At 36.4% G+C, this 25,082-nt stretch overlaps 1 long non-coding RNA gene across 1 annotated transcript in view; it reads left to right on the forward strand.

The window, feature by feature from the left end:
- The window catches only part of LOC309395076, an 85,294-nt gene extending 70,457 nt beyond the window's left edge, over positions 1-14,837 (forward strand). Inside the window, exon 4 of the long non-coding RNA XR_014175849.1 lies at positions 13,903-14,837. This is a non-coding gene — a long non-coding RNA (uncharacterized lncRNA). The remainder of the gene's footprint in view (positions 1-13,902) is intronic.
- Positions 14,838-25,082: the final 10,245 nt, after the last annotated feature.

Below are 25,082 nucleotides of genomic sequence, written 5' to 3' on the forward strand. Positions count from 1 at the left end.
GCCACTCAAAGTTACTTGGTAGTGAGATAGGTGGCATATAAATTTAATAATAATTAAATAAATGATTAGTGGAAAGTAAACAGAAATAATAGACAGAAATGGAAAAAGACTTAAAGAAACTGTCATTAGAGCTGTGGTGGTGCAGTGGTTAGAATGCAGTATTGCATGCTAAGTCTGCCCACTGCTGAGAGTTCGATCCCGCGCAACTCAAGATTGACTTAGCCTTTCATTCTTCTGAGGTAAGTAAATTAGGAACAAGATTGTTAGGGACAATATGTGAACTCTATAAACTGCTTAGAGAGGGCTGTAAAGCATTATGAAATAAGTCTAAGTACTATTGTTATTGTTATATTGCAGATAAGAAAAAAGAATTATACTTGAGAGAAGTTCTAGAGAATGGGTGTCAAACTTGCCAAGCTCCAATGAATTCCCTAGCATTTTTGGACTTGGCTTGATCTAAAATGGTAATAGATACCCAGTAGTAGCAGTAGTTGTTGTATCTCTGACTGCCCACATACTGTGAAGTTAAGAATTAATTATTTTAATATTTATGTTCATACAGATATTATTTCATCATTTGTCATCAATTTAGAAAACCCAGTTCTTTATAATGCTTTCCTCAATGTTAAAACTCACTTCTACATGGAATAGAATATTAATCAATAAAATACCTGATTGGTATTTGATAATCCAAGCACACTACTATGTTAAACAATAATGCCTTAGTTTGGTGGGATTTGTTTGACTTTTTTTAAGTGTAGTAACTTAATTGGACTGTTTTTGTTTAAAGAAGCTAACTATGGTATAACAATTGTCAGGTCAGTCATAATTTACAAAGAGAGGCACATGTTCAGTACACCTTGGGTAATTATTCTGTTTTGTTTTGCAGTGGTAGACTGAGTTTGCATGCTAGCCTTAGGCACAAAGTTGTTTCAGTTTGTGCATATAACTCATAAAAATACAAGGCCATGGATGGATGGCGGAGTTTTACATTGACATTCAACAAATATTTAGAAAAAAAAAGTTAAGTTCTATGGTGTTTTTTTAAAAAAAAAACAATTCAAAGAATTTAACACATATAAAGTAACTGTAATTCATCTTTATTTTGGTTATAATGGCATCATAGAATTGGAAACAAGGGACAAGGATGGATATAGTTTCTAGGTTATTTGTGTGGAAGAGAGCATGTATCATCTGATAGTTAACACATGAACATTTATTTAAGTGAAGTTAAAAATGTAAGCCATACTGTTATTAATTTAATGATAAAAGGCATGAAAGAGGCGATGCTTTCAATGGGAAGATGAAAAAATAAAAAGTGAAAAATTAATAATAATCAAAATATAAACTGGCATATTCCAGTAGTGACAGTGACCAAAATGAAAGCAGTAATTAAAAATCAAATTTAAAATATAAAACATATTGCTTGTGGGATAACATAGATATTCTTTTTACTGACTAATTTATTACAACTTCTAAGCCCCTCAGTTCTAAAAGACTTGGAGTGGCTTACATCAATCAATAACAAAGGATTAAAACATGATAATCATCAAGGTACACACCAGAACAAACACTAGATAAGCTGCTAGAAAGGTGCAGGCTAATCCTTAATGTCCCCAAATGGTTTCATAAAGAATTAGGTCTTTATGATTCTTCAGAAGTCTAGTGGAGTGAGTGGTCTGGATATCTGGTGGCAAACTGTTATTCAAAAGGGATTCATAATCAAGAATGCTTAATACTGGGGTCCCAAGAGAGGATATTCCCTTGGGGAAGTAATGTTTGACAAGATTTCTTTTCCAGATGTTACTGAATGGGGGAAACCTGAACCAAAAGAAGATGCCCTCACATATATCCAAGTCCTAAGTTATTTAAAGCTTTGAAGGTGGTAGCCAATCTTTTGGCTAATTGCAGCCAGTAATTACTCACATAGAGAACTTTGGTGTTAACTAACTCTTTGGCTTCATTTGTGTCAACTCTTTGGAGAGATAAATGTGTGAATGTATGTTTAAATTTGTACATACAGACATGATTATGTAGCACCAAACTCAAATTGAGTCTAGATCAGTGGTGAAATCAGCATGTTCTGGCAGGTTCTAGTGAGCTGGTAGCCGAAATTTTGAGTAGTTTAGAGAACTGGCAAATGCCACTTCTGGCTGGCCCAGAGTGCGATGGGAATGCAGATTTTGCAGTATCCTTCCCCTGCCATGTACACCAAGCTACACACGTCCACCAAGCCACACCCACAGAACCAGCAGTAAAAAAAAAATGAATTTCATCACTGGTCTAGATGTTTGTCTCACAGTTGTAAATGAATGGTGTGGGGTGAAAACTGAAAAGTTGTGAGAGATTTGGACATCACGGGTAAACCTACTGATGCAATTGCAGTTTCCCTTGCTTCTTCTGGAAAGAATATATATTAATTTGGACATTCTGTCCAAAATGTTCCTATGATTTTTCTTGGTCATTGTATGGAAACAAAATAAGGACCTTCCTATAGATTCCATAGGGGAAAAAAACTATATAGAAACTTGACTAAACTATAACCAATAGACTACCAGAGGTAACTGAGCAGAGACACAGCAAACCTTTTCAGAGAACTTTTCCAATTTCATTTTTGCTGCAACAATATATGCTACTTCTCATTCTCAATCAATGTGATTACAATGAAGCCCGACCAAACCACTTTAGCATTTTACTTTCTCGGGAATAAAATCTCCATCAAAGGCAACAAATAATGCAAAACAAATAATTTTCTATTCTTTCATGTGTCTATTGTTAAATATAATCAAATTCTGCCTCCTTCTCTTCAGGCAAAAGTAAAGGTCCATAGACATTGGGAAGGATCAAAATACTGCTCCATCCAAAACAGTAATGATATCCAGTGGATATTGTCTATACTGTATAGAGATACAGGATTTGCTCTCTGTGAATGACCAGATCGCCTGAACCGATAGCAAAAATCACGGGAGGCTCCACCTACCTGCGCCCGGCTCTATGGCATCTCATTTAGGGCCTTTTTTCACCAAAGGATCACATTTGCGAACCAGTAGGGAAGGTGAGTGTATACCTCCCCTGCTATGTACCTTAAAAGCAGAAGAGTGAATCTTCAGAGTGAAGAATATGAAGAAGAGTGAGGAGTTGTACTAAGGGTATTTGACTGTCTTCTATTGCTGTTCAGGAATTTCCTTAAATGTACGGCTGAATATTAGGTACATACCAGAGCTGTGCACCTAGTCTTGCTCTCAATTTTTCCTAAACCATTGTGTGATTTGAAGGGGAAGTGCATTAACATTTGTTCAAGTGGATCTGTTCAAAATTGGTGCAAAATCCCAGATAATCCCAACAATTGCATTTACGATGAAAGCGAATCTGAGTGCAATTCCTTTCAAACTTCCCAGATAAAATCTGTGAAAAAGTGAAGAGTATTGTGTTCATCTACAGTGTGAAGGTTTCATATTTTCTGTAAACTAAATATCTAAATATCTTTCTTCTATTTTTTCCATTTCTTTCCCTTTCTGTCTCCATCTGGGAGTAAATGCCATGCAAAAACATCTAATTTTGCAAAAGCCTTTATCCATAGCTGGACATGTGAAGATGGCATGCAGGTATGGCTAATAAGATATGGTTTAGGACCCAGGCAATAATTTTATTGGTCCTTTGGGAACTTTTGATAGGATCCCTTGAGTTATACAGCTGGCCAGACCACCTGTTCAAGACAATGAGGAACTTTAATTAAAATGATATTGCATTAAAGCACTAAAGTAAGACTATCTATGCCCTCCATAAGGGAGTATTTTCTGGTATGCTTATTTATCAGACAGATGTTTGCATACAGCTCACTAAACAAAAAACAAAAATCTTGTAACAGAAACTTTACCCTGGAGCTTTTACAACACAGTTTGCACTAATAGAGCTGTTAAGATTTTAATACCAAAGTGTCTTTATTTATTAATACTGCTTAAAAATAGTTATTAAAATGAAGCAGATGAAAATTTAAGAGTAAAAACAGTCACGCGCCACTTGACAATACATATTTGTAACAATTACATGTAGATAAAACACATTTACAAATGAATATTCAATACCTTACTGTTTACTTTAATTATTTACTTGGCCACAGCTGCTAAATAAAAACTCCATACTGCTTTGTTTAGAAACTCAAATGCACCAAAACACACAGACTACAATACACAGCTCCTTTCCATCTAAAAAGTGAAATATAAGTAAATGCATGCTTATGTACACCAGAAACATCTAGATTTTTCTTTTTATAAATATGATTTGTAAATATTAGTGTTCCAAACCATGGAAAAGAGAATTGGAAATAAATCCTATGGCAGTGATGGCTAACCTTTTCCGGACTGAGTGGCCAAAGCATGCGTGTGCAGTCCTATGCATGCCTTCCATGTATGCATGTGGTGCCCTGCATGTGCCCTGCCCCCATGCATGCATGCATGCCTCCTGCATGCAACCTACCCTCTGCACATGCATATGTGGCCTTTCTGCATGTGCCCCCTGCATGCTCTCCCTGCATGTGCATCCCCGCACATGCACTGCAGAGACATGAAGACCAGCTGGCCTGCAGGACGCATGTGTGGCGAAGCTGAGCTGGGGCAACAGCTGATGTGTCCACAGAGAGCCGCTGCATGCCACCTCTGGCACGTGTGCCATAGATTTGCCATCACTGCCCTATGGTATTCTACTTTTCTTTATTATACACAAATCTTCATGTAAATCATGCTTTTCAAGACTACAGGCTTATTCACTTAATATTTAGTACAAGAAGAGTGGGAGAAGCATACAGTGGCTTTGATCTAAGACATACCTATTTACAGTGACGTGCGGTGAGGTTTATGGCTGGTGAGGCTGGTGACGTCATCAGCGCGAGCCGCGGTCCCCTTCATGTTGACTCAGGAAGGCGGGGAATGGGACCACGTGTGCAGGAGGCTGAGACAGCTTCAGCCTCCTGCACACATGGTCCCATTCCCCGCCTTCCTGACTCCTGAGTCAACATGAAGGGGACCACGAAGCACGCTCTGCGGGACCACGAAGCACGCTCCACAGTCCCCTTCATGTTGACTCAGGAAGGCGGGGAATGGGACCACGTGTGCAGGAGGGAGGCTGAGGCTAGAGGAGCCTCTTGCACACGTGGTCCCATTCCTGGACCATGTTTGCAGAAGGCTCCTCAGCGCCTTTTCCCTTTTTTTTTATTTTCATGATGAGAGCGGTGAGGCTCTGCCTCCCCTGCCTTCCCTGACCGCACGTCCCTGCCTATTTAATATTTTGAAGTATAATTTTATGGTTTTACCTAAACTAGAAAAATGGTGTACACGAGCCCATTAAGACTGATTTCAGGATCAAATGTTATTATTAACCCAAGGATAAGAATCATGTGAACAAAAGTTTCAATCTTGATATTCAAAAGATGATACTTGCTTGGGTGACATTACATTACATGTAGAGATAAAGGTTCCCCTCCCACATATGTGCTAATCATTCCCAACTTTAGTGGGGCAGTGCTTATCTCTATTTCAAAGCTGAGGAGCCAGCACTGTCCGAAGACTTTCTCCATGGTCATGTGGCTGGCATGACTAAACACTGAAGGCTCCTGAAGTGCTGTTACCTTCCCAGGAAAGGTGGTTCCTATTTTTATTCTTGCATTTTTACATGCTTTCGAACTGCTAGATTGACAGAAGCTGGGACAAGTAATGGGAGCTCACTCCATTACGTTGCACTAGGGATTACATTACATTTAATCACCTACAAATATCATGTTTACATACATCAATAGGGTTTCCAAATCGTTTTAATACTGACCTCTTTTGGGAGTGCCCTTAAAAATAAAACAAGAACCAAACTTAATTCCTCCCTCCCTCCCTCCCTCCGTCACTCCCTCCCTCCATCCCTTCCCAACACAAGCAGTAATGGACATTCCTCGTTACCAATAATCCTTACATGTCATAGGCTCTGGTCATTGGAGGGCTCATCACTTTCCCATGACATGGTTGCCCAACCAATTTGATATTTCAGTATTGGAATGCCCCAAGGGCCTTCAATTAAACTGTATCATCTATCAGGATCTCAAAAAGCACACCTTCTTTGAACTGGCACCCGCTAGAACAAGATTTTGCCTGGAACCTCGATGGCCCATTCTGCTGCAGTTTAGAACAGCCCTGGAGACTTCACAAAGTCCCCTTGCTTCATTGCATTACATTGCCATCTTCACTTTTTATCTTATAATATTTATTGATTTTTATTGGAATTAGTTTTTTTTTATTGTTGTGAGCCACCCAGAATTGTTGAGAGCCAGGCAGCACAGAAGTCCCCACCCCTCCTCTTTAACCTGAAGCTTAACTGCAACTAATTCTGTATCTGATTATGTACTTTATTCTTCATACTTTCCACTTTTCCACTTTTTAAAACCAAGTATTAATATGTTTGATCAAAGCTTTCAAGTAAATTCTGATCACAATTAATTATAAAAAAGCCTTTTGAAAACACGCGCCTTTGATCATATTTTATGTGAATAATTAAAGTTAGTAATTAAAATGTTTTTTTCCCCCAGTAAATTTATACAGTATTAACAAGCAAATGTTAGACTGGTGGATTTTCACATAATGCAATGGCATTCAATTTAAGAGCAGCATGGAATGAATCTAATGAAAGTGAAATTATTATATCATTGTAATAAGATTTAATTCATTCTTTAATTAGAAATAAATGAGGCTATGGTTGAAGTTTCAAAATGTGGAACTAAAATGAAACAGCTGTAAATGGCAATTTAGTTTCTGGCAGGCCTGATATGTGATTTCTTCACCGAAGATGGACTATTTCATTGTGGTCTGTCACATTTCTCAGATTTAATGCACTTCAAATAGCTTTCCATCATTATGTCAAGGTAGAACTTCACAATATGTTTCATATTTTCTGCCTCATACATCAAACTATAAAATGTTATCTGTGAAACACAGCTGTCATTGTGCAAAATTTTCACTAAAGTTCTCATTTTTATCTGACATCTAGAATTACCTAAAGTAATAAAAAAAATCCTTCTATATTGCATATTTGCCTTTGCACTCATTCTGTCTCTGTCAGTCCACATGCAGCATAGCAAAGTGATATTTAGAAAATACATTTGATTTTCTGCAAGATAGGCAGGAAAGTCCACTTTTATGCATTGTTATATTTTAGAATAGAAATCAGATACCTACAAATTCAGAAAATGTACACTGCCCTGACATCCAGTGAGACTTTATGGCAGTGGGGAACATTGAGTTCTTAAGGAAGGTCCTTAGTGTCCTATTCATTTTGTACAGTACAGCACATTCACAGATCCATATGTGTGACATTGAATTATATTTTTCTTGTAGTGCATCCAGGCTGTGCACAGATAGGTCTATCTAAAACTTGATTCTTAGGCGACTGTTCTATCTATAAGCAACTGATGTTTTGAGTTTCTGATTTTCTTTCCAATGCTGTTCTGAGATATGTTCATATACTAGATCATATAGTCCTGCTGCTTGACAGCTATGATACCTGATAGGACTTTCGATGTTGTGGAGAGGTAAGTATCTGGATGGTGCTAGCTGTTCCCTAATATGAGATCTTAATGATAATCACTGCCCTTTCTTGTGTTAGGGTCTTGGGGGGGGGGGAACCTGCTTACCGCATGCTAGGCAAAATAACTGTCTTCAAATATATATATATATATATATATATATATATATATATATATATATATATATATATATATATATATATATATATATATATATATATATATATATATATATATATATATATATATATATATATATATATATATATATATATATATATATATATGCTACAATAGATTTACAGAATCATGGAGTTTGAGTAGGTCTTCCAAGTCATCTATTTCAATTTTATACTTCATGGACCTACAGCTGCTTTGAATTGGAACAACAGGTAAACAGCTACCTCTTGCAAATTTAGTATTTATATAATACTACATTAATCTGCATTTAAACCAGAAGTCACATGATCCATTTTCTTACAAAATATAAATTTTAATCTTTTTCTTCAAAATGTACATTTCTAGTTATGTATATTTTATTCTAATGGACATTCTGAACTGTTTTTAAGTTGACAAAAGATATATGAAATTGACGGGATGAATGCATTCATCTCATCAGTTCCTTATTGTGTTCCTAATTCAACCCTTTAGGCTGAAGCTGGAATGGCTCTAATTAAAACAAATAGCATAAGCTAGTTATGTTGTCTGAGTTTCTCAAGCAAATTCCAGACTTCTTGGCAAAATAATTCTTGGTGCCACAGTGCCACCCTAAGCCATTGTGGATTCTTTCTCAGTGTATTGATTCCAGTGGGACTGATCAGGCCAAAGAATTTTTCAAGCAAGATGTTAGCGATATGGCCCTGCAAAATGATCTTAGATAGGCTCCATTACATATTAATTGAATGAACTCAGAAAAAAGTGTTCTTCCTGCACATTACTTGCACAATATTATTCCCAGAACACCAGAATAGCTTGCTGTCATGTTCTCCCCGCTCTGCTTTCTTGGGAGCAAAATTCTATAATATAAAAAAAGAACTGTGGAAAAATTGAAACCATGGTCATGTGTTGCTGCATTACCTTTTTATAGAAATTTGTAAGACATATCTATATCATCTATCTATCTATCTATCTATCTATCTATCTATCTATCTATCTATCCTAAAATTCCTGCCACTTGTCAGGTAGCAAGAGACTAAGGTAATCAGCCACAGGTCTATAATACACTGAGAAATAGATAGATAGATAGATAGATAGATAGATAGATAGATAGATAGATAGATAGATAGATAGACAGATAGATAGATGATAGATAGATAGATAGATAGTTAGATAGATAGAAATTTGTAAGACATATATCTATCTATCTATCTATCTATCTATCTATCTATCTATCTATCTATCATCTATCTATCTATCATCTATCTCTATCTATCTATTTCTCATTGTATTACAGACCTGTGGCTGATTACCTTAGTCTCTTGCTACCTGACAAGGTGGCAGGAATTTTAGGCAATATAGTCCTGTTTTGTCTTAAGACAGGGGTGTCAAACTCTATTTCATTGAGGGCTGCATCAGAGTTATGCTTGATCTTGGGGACGGGGCAGGGTGTATGTCCAGCTTGATGTCACGAGTAACAGGGCGCCTGTAATGGTCTGCCAGCAAAAATGGGCTCCCAAGCTTCCTTTTCAGCTGCAATGGCCTCCTGCAATTCTCTGCTAGCGAAAACGGAGCTCGGGAAGACCATCCTTGAACCTCCCAAGCTCTGCTTTTGCCGGTAGAGGCACCATGGACTGGTCCTTTGCTGTTTTCAGGGTGGCCCCATGGGCCAGATCTAAGCATCTTGTGGGCTGGATCTGGGCCTTGAGTTTGACGATGATGACGCCCCTGTGTTAAGGCGATGATTAAATATAACCAGCTCCTCCAAGTGACTACTCTCCTTAACTAGACTTCCACAACCCAATATATTTTCTCTTCCTTTCTCCTTCCTTCCTTCCTTCCTTCCTTCCTTCCTTCCTTCCTCCCTTCATTCATTCATTCATTCATTCATTCATTCATTCATTCATTTTTGTTCTCATTTTAAATAAACACTTACCAGTCTATGATTTATTTTACAGTATTTCTTTGCTATAATTAGTTGGACCAAAATTGTCTTAATCCAAACAAACATGGTTTTAGCAAGCATTAAACTTAAATTAGCATAGCTTTATATTTTCAAAGTAGTTTTTAAATTGTAGTATTACTTGTTTTTTATAGTTATTTATCACAGTTATTTGTAGTATTAGATTATTCATTGTAAAACTAATTATAATTTTATAGGTCTTTGATTCTTGTAGTTTGTAATTTTATGCGAATAATTTTATTTTCACCTTATTTTATTTCTTCAGTGTGACTTTCCCCCCCTTTTTGTAATTGTTACGTTATTAGTTCTATGTTGGTCTATGAGCAAAATAAAATTGATGAAGTAAGAATAATATTATTCAAGGAACTGAAAATTAGGCTGTACATACAGTAGAACAGAATTGATGTCAAAGTGCCTGTAGCCTTAGGCCTGTTACATTAAATGCTATGCATAACACCTAAAAATTAAATAAAAAAGAAAACATTAAAATTGTCAGCCTGGAAGATAAGAACCTTAATATCTCATCTAGCTTTTATGTGTTTTATGTATGTGTTATTTCAAGCCCATTCAGCATCTAAAAAAAAAACTACCTCAGGAGCTCTCAGCTGTGATCACTGAAATACCATAAAATTTAGTGATTTATAAAATTTTGGATATATAAGACAGTCTCTGAGCAATTGTACGACCCTTGAAAGAGAAACATTTAATATGAAAAGGTTACTGAATATTGACTTAGAGCAGGGGTGTCCAAACTTGGCAACTTTAAGACTTGTGGACTTCAACTCCCAGAATTCCCCAGCCAGCTCTGGGAGTTGAAGTCCACAAGTCTTAAAGTTGCCAAGTTTGGACACCCCTGACTTAGAGATACAGCAACTAAAGTTAAGATCTAAGCAACCTTGGTAGCATCTGTGTTACCAACTGTGAAACTCTGTGTCTGTTATGAATCAATGTACCTAATATTAGCAATGCAAACATGTATTGCCTTTTTTTTCTGAACGAACAAAATCTGCCATTGTTTCAAAGTTAATTAGACTAAAGAGACAATAAATTATGTCTTATTAAAATGTAAAAGATCTGTGACAAATTGTACTAATTGCATTTTCTTACATCTGAAGAGGTCAGGTTACTTAATAAGCATGTTGTTAATGGAAGACAAATGTAGTTTTATGCGCTTGATAGGAATATTATAAATTACATTATTTATAACTCCTGTGGAACACTTAATAATTTTTAGCTTTAAATTAAACTGCTCATTAGCAACACAGAGTCATGAAGGTTGGCTGTAAAAACCTGTTCCAATGTAACGTTAATTTGAGGGCTTGGTTCAAGCTGGCAATAACATGATATTATTTCCAAATAACTGAATGGCAAGAAAGTCTGGAGTTTGAATTTATTACCTCAGCGTCTGTAATATTTTTTTAAAATAAGTTTTAAAAAGATAAAATGGTACAATTAAAGAATATCAAATTATAGTAAGAAATATATTGTGCTATATATATTTTCCTGGAGGAATACTAACAAAGAATATTCCTTGATTATTTGCAGTTCTCACTTTATCCAAAAAGGACAATATATCATAATATGCCTACAGGTTTAAGAAAACTATATTTGCAAAGAAGATAAATCTATGTCAAGCCCATGTTATTTATAACATCTCTCTGCGTAGAAAGGGAACAGGGATGAGTGAGCTAATTTACAAAAATCTGTAACTTGACAACTGATTTACCACTCAGCAAAACTCTTCAATGCGCTGAAATTTCATATAAATATTTCTAAATGTTGGTATATACATGCTATCCAAATAGGTAATTTTATATCAAACTTTTTTTCTGCCCACATATCTATAAACTATTTTTTCCAAATTAGTTGGATATTGTTTTCAGAAGGAGCTGGATGATTAAGCTAAGAGAAATGCATTTTAAATACAGTGTGAAAAGTGTGTGTGATATAGAAGTAACATGCTTTCATGGTGACAGTTGTTTTACAGGCTTATAAGTAGATTATGTCTTTCAGCTAAAAGCAGCTAATAAATTATTGCAAACATACTTTTTATTATTATTATTTTTGAAAATTTGACGTTTTAAGCAGTCAACGATACATTTCCTTAAAAGCCAACTGGGCATAAGCAAAGAAGGCAGATAATCTACACAAAAGAAATATGAATGAATCCATAGTTTACATTACTATAAAAGCACAATGAATAAAGTATCTGATGAGTTTATTTAATAATCAATGAATCAATCAGAATAAAGTGGAAGGGGCCTTGGAGGTCTTCTAGTTCAACCTCCTATACCATTTCAGATAAGTAGACTGCCCAGATTCTTCTTAAAAATCTCCAGTGACAACGCACCCACAACTTCTGTTCCACTGAGTAATTGTCTCACTGAGGAAGTTTCTCCTTAATTCCAGATTGCTTCTCTCCTTGATTAGTTTACATCCATTGTTTCTTGTCCTACCTTCTTGTGCTTTAATTGACCCCCTACTCTTTATGGCAGCCTCACAATTACTGGAATACTGCTATCATGTCCCCTCCAGTCTTTCTTTTCTCTAGACTAGCCAAGCCCAAATCCTGCAACTGTTCATATGTTTTAGTCTCTAGCCAGTAATCATCTTATTTGTTCTTCTCTGCACTTTTTCCAACATCTTTTTTGTAATACGGTGACCAGAACTGGATGCACTTTTTGAAGTGTGGCCTTACTAAGTTACAAAGCAGTACTAATACAAGTAGTCATCAACTGACAACCACAATCGAGCCCAAAATTTCTGTTGTTCAGTGGAACATTTGTTAAGAGAATTTTGCCCCATTTTTTTACCTTTTTTGCCTCAGTTGTTTAGTGAATTGATAAGTTAGTAACCCAGTTGTTAAGTGAATCTGGCTTTCCCATTGACTTTGTTTGTCAGAAGGTCACAAAAGGTGATCACATGATCTTGGGACACAGCAACCATCATAAATATGAACCTGTTGCCAAGCATCTAAATTTTGATCGCATGATCCTAGGGCTGTTGGAAAGGTCGTAACTGAAAAACAGCCATAAGTCACTTTTTTTTCAGTGCTGTTGTAACTTTGAATGGTCACTAAATGAGCTGTTGTATTTTGAGGATTATGTATATTTCACATGAAGTATTAGTTCATGCTCACATTCAAGAATGTGGCTTTTGGGAAAGACTCCAACATTGTATATCCACAATGAAGAAATGGTTGGTGAAGATGTGGAAGTAGCAGAGGTGGGCTAATTATATTGTTTGCTTAGATAAAGATAAGCTGTTATAATTATTAGTGATGAAAATGAATGTGTGATTTATGGCTTTGATGATCAGAAAGGGTGGCTCATGGGATAAGGAATAAGGAAATTAGGATGTAACCTTAGAAAGAGAGGGTAAAATATCAATGCATTTATAACTCCTGTCAAAAAGATCAGAAGCAGGCTCTTTAAATTTCCCTTTTTCTATTTTCCTTCTACATATTAATGAGTCTTCTTTGTTTCTTTTCTAATATTTGTATTGCTTTAATCTTGTTAATTTTTAAAGCTAAAATTATATTAAAAGAATGCAGTTTGGGACAGAGAAAAGGCTATCCATCAAGGAAAGGGAGGTGAACAAGTTCATCTCCTAAGAACCATCACAAGTGAGCATTAATTACAGACACAGTAAAAGCTTTTGAGTTCAACATCTAACTGAATGAATATGCCCTGAAATATATATTGCAGTACATACTTGATATTAAATACATAATAAAATATATCTACCAGAAAGCAATCTTAATGTAAAAGTTACTATGAATTTAAATATACATAAAAAAGCAGCACTTTTCCTCAGGATAGAAAATAATGTCTGCTTCATTGAAATGCACTGTGTTGAATTGGCTTGAGCCAAGTCATTTTTCTTAGTTGACAAAGAGGTTCATTTGGTCACTTACATCATTCAAGCTTATTTATTACTGCTAAGTTACTACACATTCCACAAAGAGGAGAATAAATAAGCAAGTGAATTAATAAATAGCTAGGCTCTAGGGGTATGGTGTATAGTAGATGACCTTACAAGAAGTCTAAGCTTCAGGCTTTGGGGGGGGGGTATATGTCAAAAGACAATAGAAATAATTGGAATGTGCTCAAAAGCCCTTCCAGGGTAGGAGCCAAATCAGCCAAAGATGAGTCTTTTTAGAAATTAACAAACTGAGTTGCCAGAGATTGAAATTTGTTTGTTTTGAATTCCATGTATCTTTCAGCTGCTAAATGGAGGACCAGAGGAAAGAAGTGGAGAGTGTTATGAACAAATTGTTAAGTGCATGAAACCAATTTAGAAGTAATTGAAGCTCATGCTCCCAGGCACAGCAACATTTCTTCTGTTTCATTACGTGGTGGTATGGATTGCATTAACAACAAAACATGGTTGTCACTAAGGCAATTTGCATAAATCTCTTGTCAATACTGGATTCTTTCATACCGGGTGAAACATTTATATTGGCTATAAGACTACTGTACCAAAATATGTCATTTGTTCAGCATCAGTTTCTGAGCTACTATATTCTTCTACAGTCACAACCCCGGATTTGTTGTATAAAACAATTAAAATTCAGTCAACTATTTCAATAATTTTCATTGCATGTCAGTGGCTGAAATATATGTTGTAAAATGCAAAAGAGATTAATTCTCCCTATAAAACATGTTTATTTAAAATGTTACCTTTTTTCTGCTTTTTCGTTACAGTTTAATTTCATATCTCATCCTACCTTTCATATCTCCTGCTTGACATTATCTATAAAACAACAACATGAAAACAATTTCCAAAGGACATAGGCCAGAGTTCATTCAGTGTTCAAGAATTTGAATTTTTTTCTAATTCAACAAAGCTTGTCCATTAAGGGACTAGAGATAAATACAAGCATGTCACATAAGATCTATCACAGTTCAGCATCAGCTGTGGATACATTACTTTTTTTTTAGTTCAGCACCTGAATAAAATAATATAAAGGAACTTTCACAATGCAAGCCTCTATTGGAAGCATAATAAGATATAGCCACCAGAAAACAGGAAATAAAAAACATTTTCATTAAAGAAAAGTTGTGTCATGTATCTTCTGCTGGCTTCCAGCTAACAAAATACTGTTTGCATTCTTGTTCATTTTCATTTTGGAATCTGGTTGATCTCAACTTCCCACCTCTGTCTACATCAGGGGTAGTCAACCTTTTTATACCTACCACCCACTTTTGTATCTCTGTTAGTAGTGAAATTTTCTAACCGCCCACCGGTTCCACAGTATCGGTGATTTATAAAGTAGGGAAGTAACTTTACTTTATAAAATTTATAAAGCAGAGTTACAGCAAACCCCTACTGCCCACCATGGAAGCTGGAATGCCCACTAGTGGGCGGTAGGGACCAGGTTGACTATCAGTGGTCTACATTCCTTCTCTTTCTCTTTCCTTTTCCCTACGATTTTTGAAAGCTCACAAGCTGGGCACTTGTTGATTTCTTAATGCGCATTGAGGTAATGTATTTCAGATATTTAGAAATATTGAATGGAGCTGTTGCTATGCATAAATTGTGCAGATACTCACTTTGATGATTTATTTTGACAGTCTGGCTTCAGAAGTGCAATTAGTACATCTACTGGCATGAAATATAGTCTTATGCAGGATGGGCCAGCCTTATGCAGAATGAGAACAGCTCCTGGAGGAAAGGAATATATAATCTAATGAATAAATAAATATAATAAATAAATAATCTTTGCTATATGAATACTACTTTCCTTTCACTCATATTTATAAACTTTCTTTTTCTTCTCCGTTCCCTTCACACAGTTACATCTTCTGCAGTACTGATTGTATACTGATTGTGGCCATATTGAGTAAATATATGTTCCTCATACATTCACATTTATAATCCAGCCAGGGTATAACCAGATGATTAACAATTAAAAAATGTAAGTCAAAATGAAAGGAAACTTCAAAATGTGATGTTAAAAGAGTGGTGTGCCTAGAAAAAAACCAAACAGTGAAAGAAAAAGATGGAAAACCAACCCTCATGATCCTCTGGCTCCACTTCCCAGGAAGTCCTCAGTTGTCCAAGGGTCATCATGGGTTGTTCCTAGTTGCTCCTGTTCAAAACTTGGGATCATGCTGTCTAAGAATTGACTTTGGCAGCATAGTCAGCTGTTTGTTAACAGGAGGGAGGGAAAAATCACCTCATAGCTCAGGATACTATTTTCTGAGGTAGTCCAAAGAGCATTTAAATAAATAATACAATAAAAATAAAAAACCAACACCAAACTGGATAGAACCTCACAAAAAAAACGAAGAATCACACGGAGAGAACAATAGTTTTTGAAGCTGCCAATTTTTGTTTTATTATAAGGCAGAAGAATGGAATTTTTGTAAACTATACCTATATTGTGTACTATGTCCATAAAGAGCGCTGGATTTAATGTCATGAAATTTGTTTCTGCTTCTAGATCAGATATCACATAAGGGAGTGCAATTTGTCAAAGAATTAACATGGACGATATATGGAACACATATTTGTGTATGGTATTTTTTATGCACTTCCCCCCTTTTTTGTTTTTTGTTTTAAATTTGATCTTGGTTGGGTATTTTTTTTTGTCTCTTTTGGAATTTGTATTGTAACTTTGGAAATAAAATTTAAAAATATGATAAAATGCTTGAGATATAGCCAAATATAAATTTCATAACTATGTACATAAATAATGATCCATAAGCAAATTAGGAAGGTAACATGCTTGCTGCCATATCTATGACACTTACTACATACAATTCTACCATATGGCTAGAAAATTCGTGTTCAGTAAGTATTTACTGAAGTATGTTAGAGAACTATAGCACATGTACAATGATATCTGAGTCCCAAATTATGCTAAGCATGGTACAGCTGAGTTCATAAAAAAATCATGGCCCATATTTGACACATGGCTTCAAAATCATAATAGCTATATTTATAGCACATGCCAAGAAATAAAAATCAATCAAATAAAAGAATAATTGATTAAACACTAGTGCTATATGTAAGCTACTAAAATAATTTTATGTTGGAATTATAGCTATACAAGGAAGAGTGACAAAGGATATGTCTAGGGTGGATTTCAAAAAATTCAGCAATGGCTTCTCTGCTCGATTGCTGGGTGGGCGTGGCCTAGTCAGCCTCCTGCACCACAGCAGGGGGGGGGGTGTTTTCTCCTCCCCGGTCTCTGGAGGCCTTTTGGGAGACCTGTTTTCCCCTCCCTGAGCCTCTGTGTGGGCCAAAATGGGCCGGGTGGAGACTCCTCGGAGGGGCGTGGTGGATGGCAGCAGTGGGGCATGGTGGATAGGGCCATCCAAGGGTGGTATTTGGAGGTTCACTGAACCAGCTAATGTTAGCTATGGGTTCTGCTAAACCCGGGCAAACCCATAGCAGCCCACCCCTGGATATGTCTACATGACAAGCTAGCAGGCATATTTTCTTACTCACATAACTTTATTTTTAACAGCATAAAAGGATCTTTAATCTTCAATCTTTAAAATAGTTCCCAACACATTCACATATTTTAGGAGATGGGTGGAATTATATTAGTATATATCTTAAAATATAATATTGAACCAATTTCTATTAGAACCATATTAAAATGCTATTTCAATTCCAAATGTTTGAATACAGCTTTATACAACTTTTAAAGATGGCCGAATCTTTATTTATTGGTTTGAATGGAAAACTAAATGAACTATAGATCCAAGTGGCTCTAAAGGTTTTAGTCTGTTAATCTTTCAATGAGGCAGACAGTTTTCTACTCCTGCAACACAAATGCAATCTTCAAGGACTCCTATTTTGAAAATGTGCTTCTTTTAAATACATCTTGGCTGAATCATTCTAACATTCACAGACTATAGGTGTTTGCCAGAATGAAATTAATCCAAGGCTTTTTCAAGCCTAGTATCATTTATCTGTCTTTTCTTGGGTCTTGCTTCCCTGGTCATGCTGTTTGCAATATACTCTTTTTGATTAAAGAGAGAGGCTAAAATAATCTTAAGAAAAAAGCAGAGAAAGAAATAATGAAATACTGAATCTGTATGTTCTGACCCGGTTCCCAAACATGACAAGCACATGATTTTTAAAACTAAATGTTCCCTTTATTAGGAGCCCCGCAACCCCGACAAAGAGTCAGTCTGTCTCTCTCTCTCTCCCCCCCTCTCTCTCTCTCCCTCCCTCCCTCCCTCCCGCCCTCTCTCTCTCTAGGTGAACAAAGTCTCTAAGTGCCTATGAAAAGTGAAGCTTGCTCCCTTTCTCCCTGAAATGGCTCCAACACATCCGGAGTGTCCCTCACTCATCACACTTGTAATGAAAGTCCTGGAAGGTGCCCCCACTCATTTTCCATCGGTGGAGACATATACACACATGCTCAAAAGACACATCAGACTCTCAGTGCCACAGATTCCAAGAAAGAATTCCAATGCAGTTCCAGACACAATTAAAAATTTTGGACTACCAGTGGCTGACAGACAGGAGAATGAATTATTGTCTGCCACACCTATTCGTCTCTACCTCCTGCCTTTTATCCCCAGTTCTAAGGTGGGGCATAGCTAGCAGCGGTGGCTGTTCTGTCCTGAGGACTAGCCCATAGAGACCCACTGCTTTCTTCTGCCTTCTGTGCATCAGGCACAGGATCCAGATGTTCCTCCTCTTCCTCATCAGCCACCTTCAGACTGGGGGCTGTTGACTGTCCATCTGAGGGCTAATGGATGGCCCAAGCTCTGCTTCTGTCTCTATCCCTGACAGCTTCATTCTGTTTTCTCCCTCGGAGCTCTCAGTTTGCCTGGATGTGGTCTCCAACTCTTACTTCTCATCTGATTTGGCTGCTGGAGAGGCTGGAAGTCAACAGGCCACAACACTGTATCTGTAGAGATACCATATAAATATTTGAATAATCTAATCACTTTCAGATTAATTAATTCACTGAAAAACAAGTAAACAAGTACTTAACTCAGAATATATTATGACTATCCAACATAAGTCATAAGCATATAAGCCTCACTGTTTTCAGTTAGATTTATATGACTATAACTATGTACCATCACTGTCTACAATCCACAAGGCACTTATTGGAAAGAGCGGGCAATGTTATGAACAAAAATAATTCACTTAGTCATCAATTCATTCTAATGACATAAATACACAAATTAATTGTGTTCATTGACAGTAAAAATTGCAAAATACATCTGGCAAATGAAAGATATAGAGGTATACAATATACAGTAATAGAATTTAATGATATTTCAGCATTTATGTAGGGACTTACTAAGATGTCAAAGACAGGATAAAATCACTTAACTGTTCTTTTAATGACTGATTGCATTAAAATTATTTATCAACAATGAAATGATGGATGAGAGAGGTAAAAGGATGCTTATAAATTCTGAATAGCCTCTAATTTCTCTTTTCTTTCTTTTCCATTTAACCAGACTGGGCCACAGCAACGCGTGGCCGGGTACAGCTAGTAATAGATAAAAAAGAAGTAATTTTCACCATAACACAGTGTGTTCAAATCAAATCTAATCTTTGATAAGGATAAGGATCTTCCATAAGGATGATGAGATGCAGTCAATTAAAAAAACATAGACATATCACACCCTTATTACTTTATGAATAAATCAAGGCAGTAAACATACACAAAACTCCTTCCTTCTCCTTTTCTCTCCAAAACAACAACCCTGAGAGGTGGGTTGGGCTGAGAGTGACTAGCCCCAAAGTCACCCAGGCATCTTTCATGTCAGTTCTTCTCAAACTACAAGCATAAAGCAAAGATTCATTCTTTTTCATACCAAAGTTATGGGGCAAAAATTCTTTGAAATTCATGGAAAAATTTATCAATGCTTCTAAAGCTCTATTTATGTAATATTTTATATCAGTTGTTATTTGTTATCCCCACATATGATAGATCTGGTAGCAAAGCTACATGTATTTGTTTAGGAAAGAGTGCTCAGAATCTAGAAACAAAGTAGGGATAAAGTACAGTAATGGTTTTCTCTTACTTTTGCTACTGGCTCGGAACCTTCTGTGCATGCATAGAGCATCCAGATGCATAGGTGGGTTGGTGGAGCCTCCTGCCGCAGCTACCGGTTTGCCCGAATCAGGGTGAACCAGCAAATACCACCTCTGAGTAGGTGCAACCTGAAAGGGTGAAGAAGAGTCCTTTCATTTTACCTTTTTATAACTACTAATGAAGATGTTATAAAAACGTTTCAAGCAATTTCAGTAGCCTGGAGAGTGGAAGTGAGCAGATGTTGTTCAATAACCATAATGTGTTGTATTTCTTAACCACATAATTTAGAAACCTTTTAAAAAGCAGTTGTCTTATGCAACAGAATTAATGTGGTGGGACAATGGCCAGTATTGGAGAGGCGAGTCTACTATTAGTCTTCTTAAAATATTTAATTATTTATAAAAGCACCCAGAAGCACATTTTTTAAAAGCCTACAAAATGGTGGCTCTTTTTCCCCATCCTTGATTATATTTTAACTTATTTTTAGGGCTTTTTAGCCTGATTTGAAAACAATTGATGTGCTAGAAGGAATTGGTGCTGTTCCAAATATTGGCAGCGTTATTTATGATTATACTTGAAATGTTTCACTTTTCTAAAGCTAATAGATAGATTCAATGTAATATGTAAAGGGAAAGGTAGTTTTGAGATCTAGATCATTATTAGAGTATCAAATACAGTCAAATTCAGAGTTGTGTTGGACTTCTTTGGAATAATTCTGTGACTGTTTTATAATAATGAGCAGGCCATTTACAGTAAGTAGAACCGAACCTAGACCTCCCTAGGTTTTGTTAGTATTCAAGTAAACAATTTGTGTGCAAAAATTTAGCACTTGCTTTCATTCTGCTTACTATATACTGTACGGTGCTAAAATGATAGTGAGCATAGAAGGAACTCATCTTGTTATAACTGCAGCTTTGATTGAATCTTTGTGAGACAAATTCTTATGAATTAGAATTTGCAGCAAATCATTCTACCAACTATCTTCAATTTTCTTTTTTACGTCTAATCAATGGGTTGGGTTGTTGAATTTTATCACCTGTTGCATTAGATTCATGACCCTTCTGGTTTGTCATAGTCTCCTGGGAGGTGACATGTAGCTGGGTCAGAAAATCAAGAAGTCATGACTGGACCTGGAAATAATGGATATTTTTTTCTTTCAATATTCAACTTTTGGGAAAAAGTTGTTGAGAAGGTGATAGCCTTGCATCTTCAAAGCACTCTGGAGGAAGCAGATTATTTGATCCATTACATTCAGGTTTCTGGCTGAGATATAGGACTGACATAACACTGATTGTGATTGTGGGTAATCCCTGACACCCTGGCTCAGGATGAGTTGTTGTATCCATTCTGGCTCTCATGGATCTGTGAATAGTTTTTAATATCATCAATCATGTATCCTTCTGGTCAAGCTAGGGAGACTGGCAATGAGATTCAGAGATTCCTCAGTGGTTCTCATCATCTGATTCCAATTGCTGCTGGTTAGGGGGACAGATTTAGCCTTAAATGTATGCTTGTGAATTCACATATCCACATCTTTTTATGTCTTTCTAATGTTCATTGCCATTTCTTCTCTATCTGTTTCTTTGCCTTATTATTAGCAGATTATCAATAGAATTATAAAACTTTTCAATATACTAAATATTTATTTATTTAAAACTTTATATATAACATTGAAAGTCTCCTCCTTTTGAATGCACGTGCTACATTAATGCACATATGAAATGGCAATGCATGACACTTTTTTTTGATCTTTTAGCTGACTTTATTTGTTTATTAGACTAATCTGGTTACGCTTACATATCATATCATAACCCACAATGGCTCACAAAAAATGGTACAAACATAAAACCATAACAAAAAGTTACGGCACACAAAAATAACATTCCCCCATTTCAGCATTCCAGTCTGTAGAGCTTTTCACCTTGGGTGCCAAAAGCACATGTACATCGTCATGTGCCCACCCCCATAATTTAATGTCCCCCAGTGTTGTGCCCCCTGTGCATGCATGCGTGACCCCTCCCTGCTGCCCTGCTATATGTGCATGTAGTTTTCTTGGAGCCTGGAGAGGGCGAAATGGCCTCTGCGTCCCCTGGAAGCCCCCCGGAGGGTGGAAATGGCCCATTTTCAGACTTCTGATGGGCTCGGTAGGTCTGTTTTTCCCTTTCCAGGCTCCAGAGGCTTTCTAGGAGCCTGGGGAGGGTGAAAAATAGCCCAACATGCAAACCAAAAGTCTGTTCCTGAACTTTTGGTTTGCACATTGGGTGGTTTTCACCCTCCAGAGGCTTCAGGAAAACCTAGGGAGGACAAAAAATGACCAAAAATCAAGGCTGAAAAGCAGCTGGCCAGGGCGCGCATGCATGCTGGAGCTGACAGGGCAATGCCTCACGTGCCCTCAGAAATGGCTCAACGTGCCATAGGTTTGCCACCATGGCTCTAGGGCAATATTTGTGAAAAGGCTATATCTCTACAAACTGGAATTGTGGGAGAGAAGGAATTCCATGAGGCATGAACTGCTACTAAAAAGCATGCTTTCTAGATTTACATAGATAACAACAAAGGATACGGGAAATGACCTGGAGCACACACACCCCAATTTGAACTTCTGGAATAGGCAGAGGGCTTCAGGGATAAATAGTTCTGCAGATATGTTCAGAGAAACCTCATCAATTGGTTTTTCCTTCTATTCTGCCCACTTTGCCACTTCCTGATCTTATGGGCTGATCAAACCATAAGTCTGGATGTCAAAACAGCAACAAAGAAAATTGAGCTCCTTCCTTCTGCCCAGCTATCTTGCAATGTAATGTAACACTTTTTTTTTGGGGGGGGGGGCATGTATCAGTTCTTCTTCTCACATGCGTAAACATAAACTTCATACAGTGTGTAAGTACCACATATTCCAGTCTTATTCCAAATTGACCATTAGCATTAGACAGCAACTGATCTCTCCACTTTTCCTGAATGAATACAGAGAAATGGAAATGTACAGTGTACATTTTTAGCCAAAGCCTTCCTGAGTATAGTACATATCTGCTATATTGCACAATAATTTTTGGAATTTCCAATGGAAATCAATTTGCTTCTAAATTCTGGGAATTAATTTTCAGTAGGACAGAATACATAAAGTTGAGTAAGTCAGTCTTAGCACAAAGGATTTGTTTTCATGATTTGAAATGCGCATCATTCCCAAAGTTACAAATATATATTTATTTGTTGTTCGTCAAACATATATATTTATTTGTGTAAGATCTTTCTTCTTTAGGTTAATCAGAACTCAACACTATTTCTTATGTATACAATGACCAAGTACTTGATATTCAGGAGAAGAGGTTGGTGCCATTAAGACAGTGGGTAAGATTTACTACATAGTTGTAGTAAAAGGATCCTATTTTCTGTAGTACCTTGTGTTGCCATTAACTGTGGTTTTGTTGATTTTTTTTTCATATCAAGACATAAAGTGCCCCGAAAGAGAAAAAAATGTGTCCAAAAAAATACTTTTGTTTGTGATTTGAAGTTAAAAATGATAGTCTGCCTTTTCAAAATGCAAATCAATAAAGAAAACCAATTTTTGCAAATTGCAACCTTTAACTCCCTTCCAGAACTATCAGCAAGGACCTTTCTGCTAAAAAAATGGCTTACTAGCATTTTTTCCCTTTATTTTAAAATGATTATGGAAGAGCATTGATGAAATAAAAGCTCAATGTTTACTTTTTAAAATGTTTGTAGGCCGAAATATTGTGTCTGTAACTCATAAATCCCTTTGCGAAATTCAAGTTTTGATCCATTACATGAGCAAACTGCAAAATAAAAGTGCAATTTCATTTAAAATGCTTGGCAGTAGCTAATATCATACCAGCCAAAATAGCCCTGAACTTTGATTAAATAGGATGCATTCAGGTAATTATTCTGAGACTTTAAACATTTTTTTTTTACTTTTAAATGTTTTAATGTCTTGAAAATGCATCCCGCCCAATTGATTTTATCCTCTTCCATTTGGCAGCATTGATTTGTTTCCCTATCACATAAATGGAACAAAACCTAGACTGGGTGAACAACTTCCATTTATGCAACCTTTTAATATGTTTTCTTTTCTTTTTCATTTTAACTACAGCAGCATCTTTGGATGCTGAATGCAATACTTGATAGCTTGCTGATGAATTCATAAAGACACACTGTATATTACTTTTATATTGCCAAGAAGAGCCAAGGTAGCTTTTCTTGTTCTTTCTCATTGTTCTATTCTCAGCACCTCTATTAGGAAAAATCGAGTTTTGAAAGAAAAATATATTCTGGGACCCTCAACAGACTCAAGCAAATGGAAAGAGTAGTTCTCTTCTTTTCTACTCATTAGAGAGTATTCCAAGCTTTGAAAATTAGTTTTTACCGCTATAGTGATAATATGTGGCAATTAAATAATTCAATTCCTGCAGTATTTGCAGTTTAGAGCAAATCAGCGTCAATTCTCCAAAACCTTTAAAAATGGGGAAAAGATTAAGTACAAATAATGAAAATCATGACAAAGAAAAGGTCCTAAAATCTTGGAGAAGTTTGTTAGAAACCAACAGGACTCACACTATGAATACAATAAGGGATCATGTAAATTAAAATGCAATGAAAGTACTCAGCATGAAAGACTTTAGGGTAGCTGAAGAACTGGTATGAAAGCAACCAAGGTAATAACCTGGAGTGCTCCTAGACCAGATGAGCTCCATGGATTCTAGCTAAAATTACTGGCAAATTTGCACTCAAGATTGGTAGACCAGATGAACAGAGTTTTGGAAGCATTGGAAAATGAAGAATGGTTAACTGGAAGGACATTCCTAATTCAGAAGTAAAAGAAGGGAAATGATCCTGGAAACTACAGACCCATAACTGCTTGCCAACAACATAGAAACTACTTATCAGCATAACTGCAATTCAAATTTATAACTATCTGAAAAAGAATTACCGTATTTTTTCGAACTATAAGATACACTGGTGTATAAGACGCACCAAGATTTAGGTAAGTAAGAAAAAAATGTTTTTGTCCTCCCTGGCAGTGAGTGCTCCCAGGAGTACTCTGCAGGCTTCAGCAGGACTGGGGGAAGGCAACAATGCCCACATTTTTGCAAAAAATGGGCAGAAAATGGGCCATTTTCCACAAAAATGGAGGCATTTTTGCCTTCCCCAAGCCCTGCTGAAGCCTGCAGAGTGCTGCTGGGGGCTGGGGAAGGCAAAAGCGCCTCAATTTTTGTGAAAAATGGCCCATTTTTTACCCTTTTTCACAAAAATGGGATGTGGGTAGGTAAAAAATGGCTGTATTCGGGGTATAAGATGTACCAACATTTCCACCCTCTTTTTTTAGGCAAAGGTGCATCTTATACTCTGAAAAATACAGTATTTTC

Source organism: Natrix helvetica (assembly GCF_964273705.1).
Source record: "Natrix helvetica genome assembly, chromosome: 7".
NCBI classification, from domain to species: domain Eukaryota; kingdom Metazoa; phylum Chordata; class Lepidosauria; order Squamata; family Natricidae; genus Natrix; species Natrix helvetica.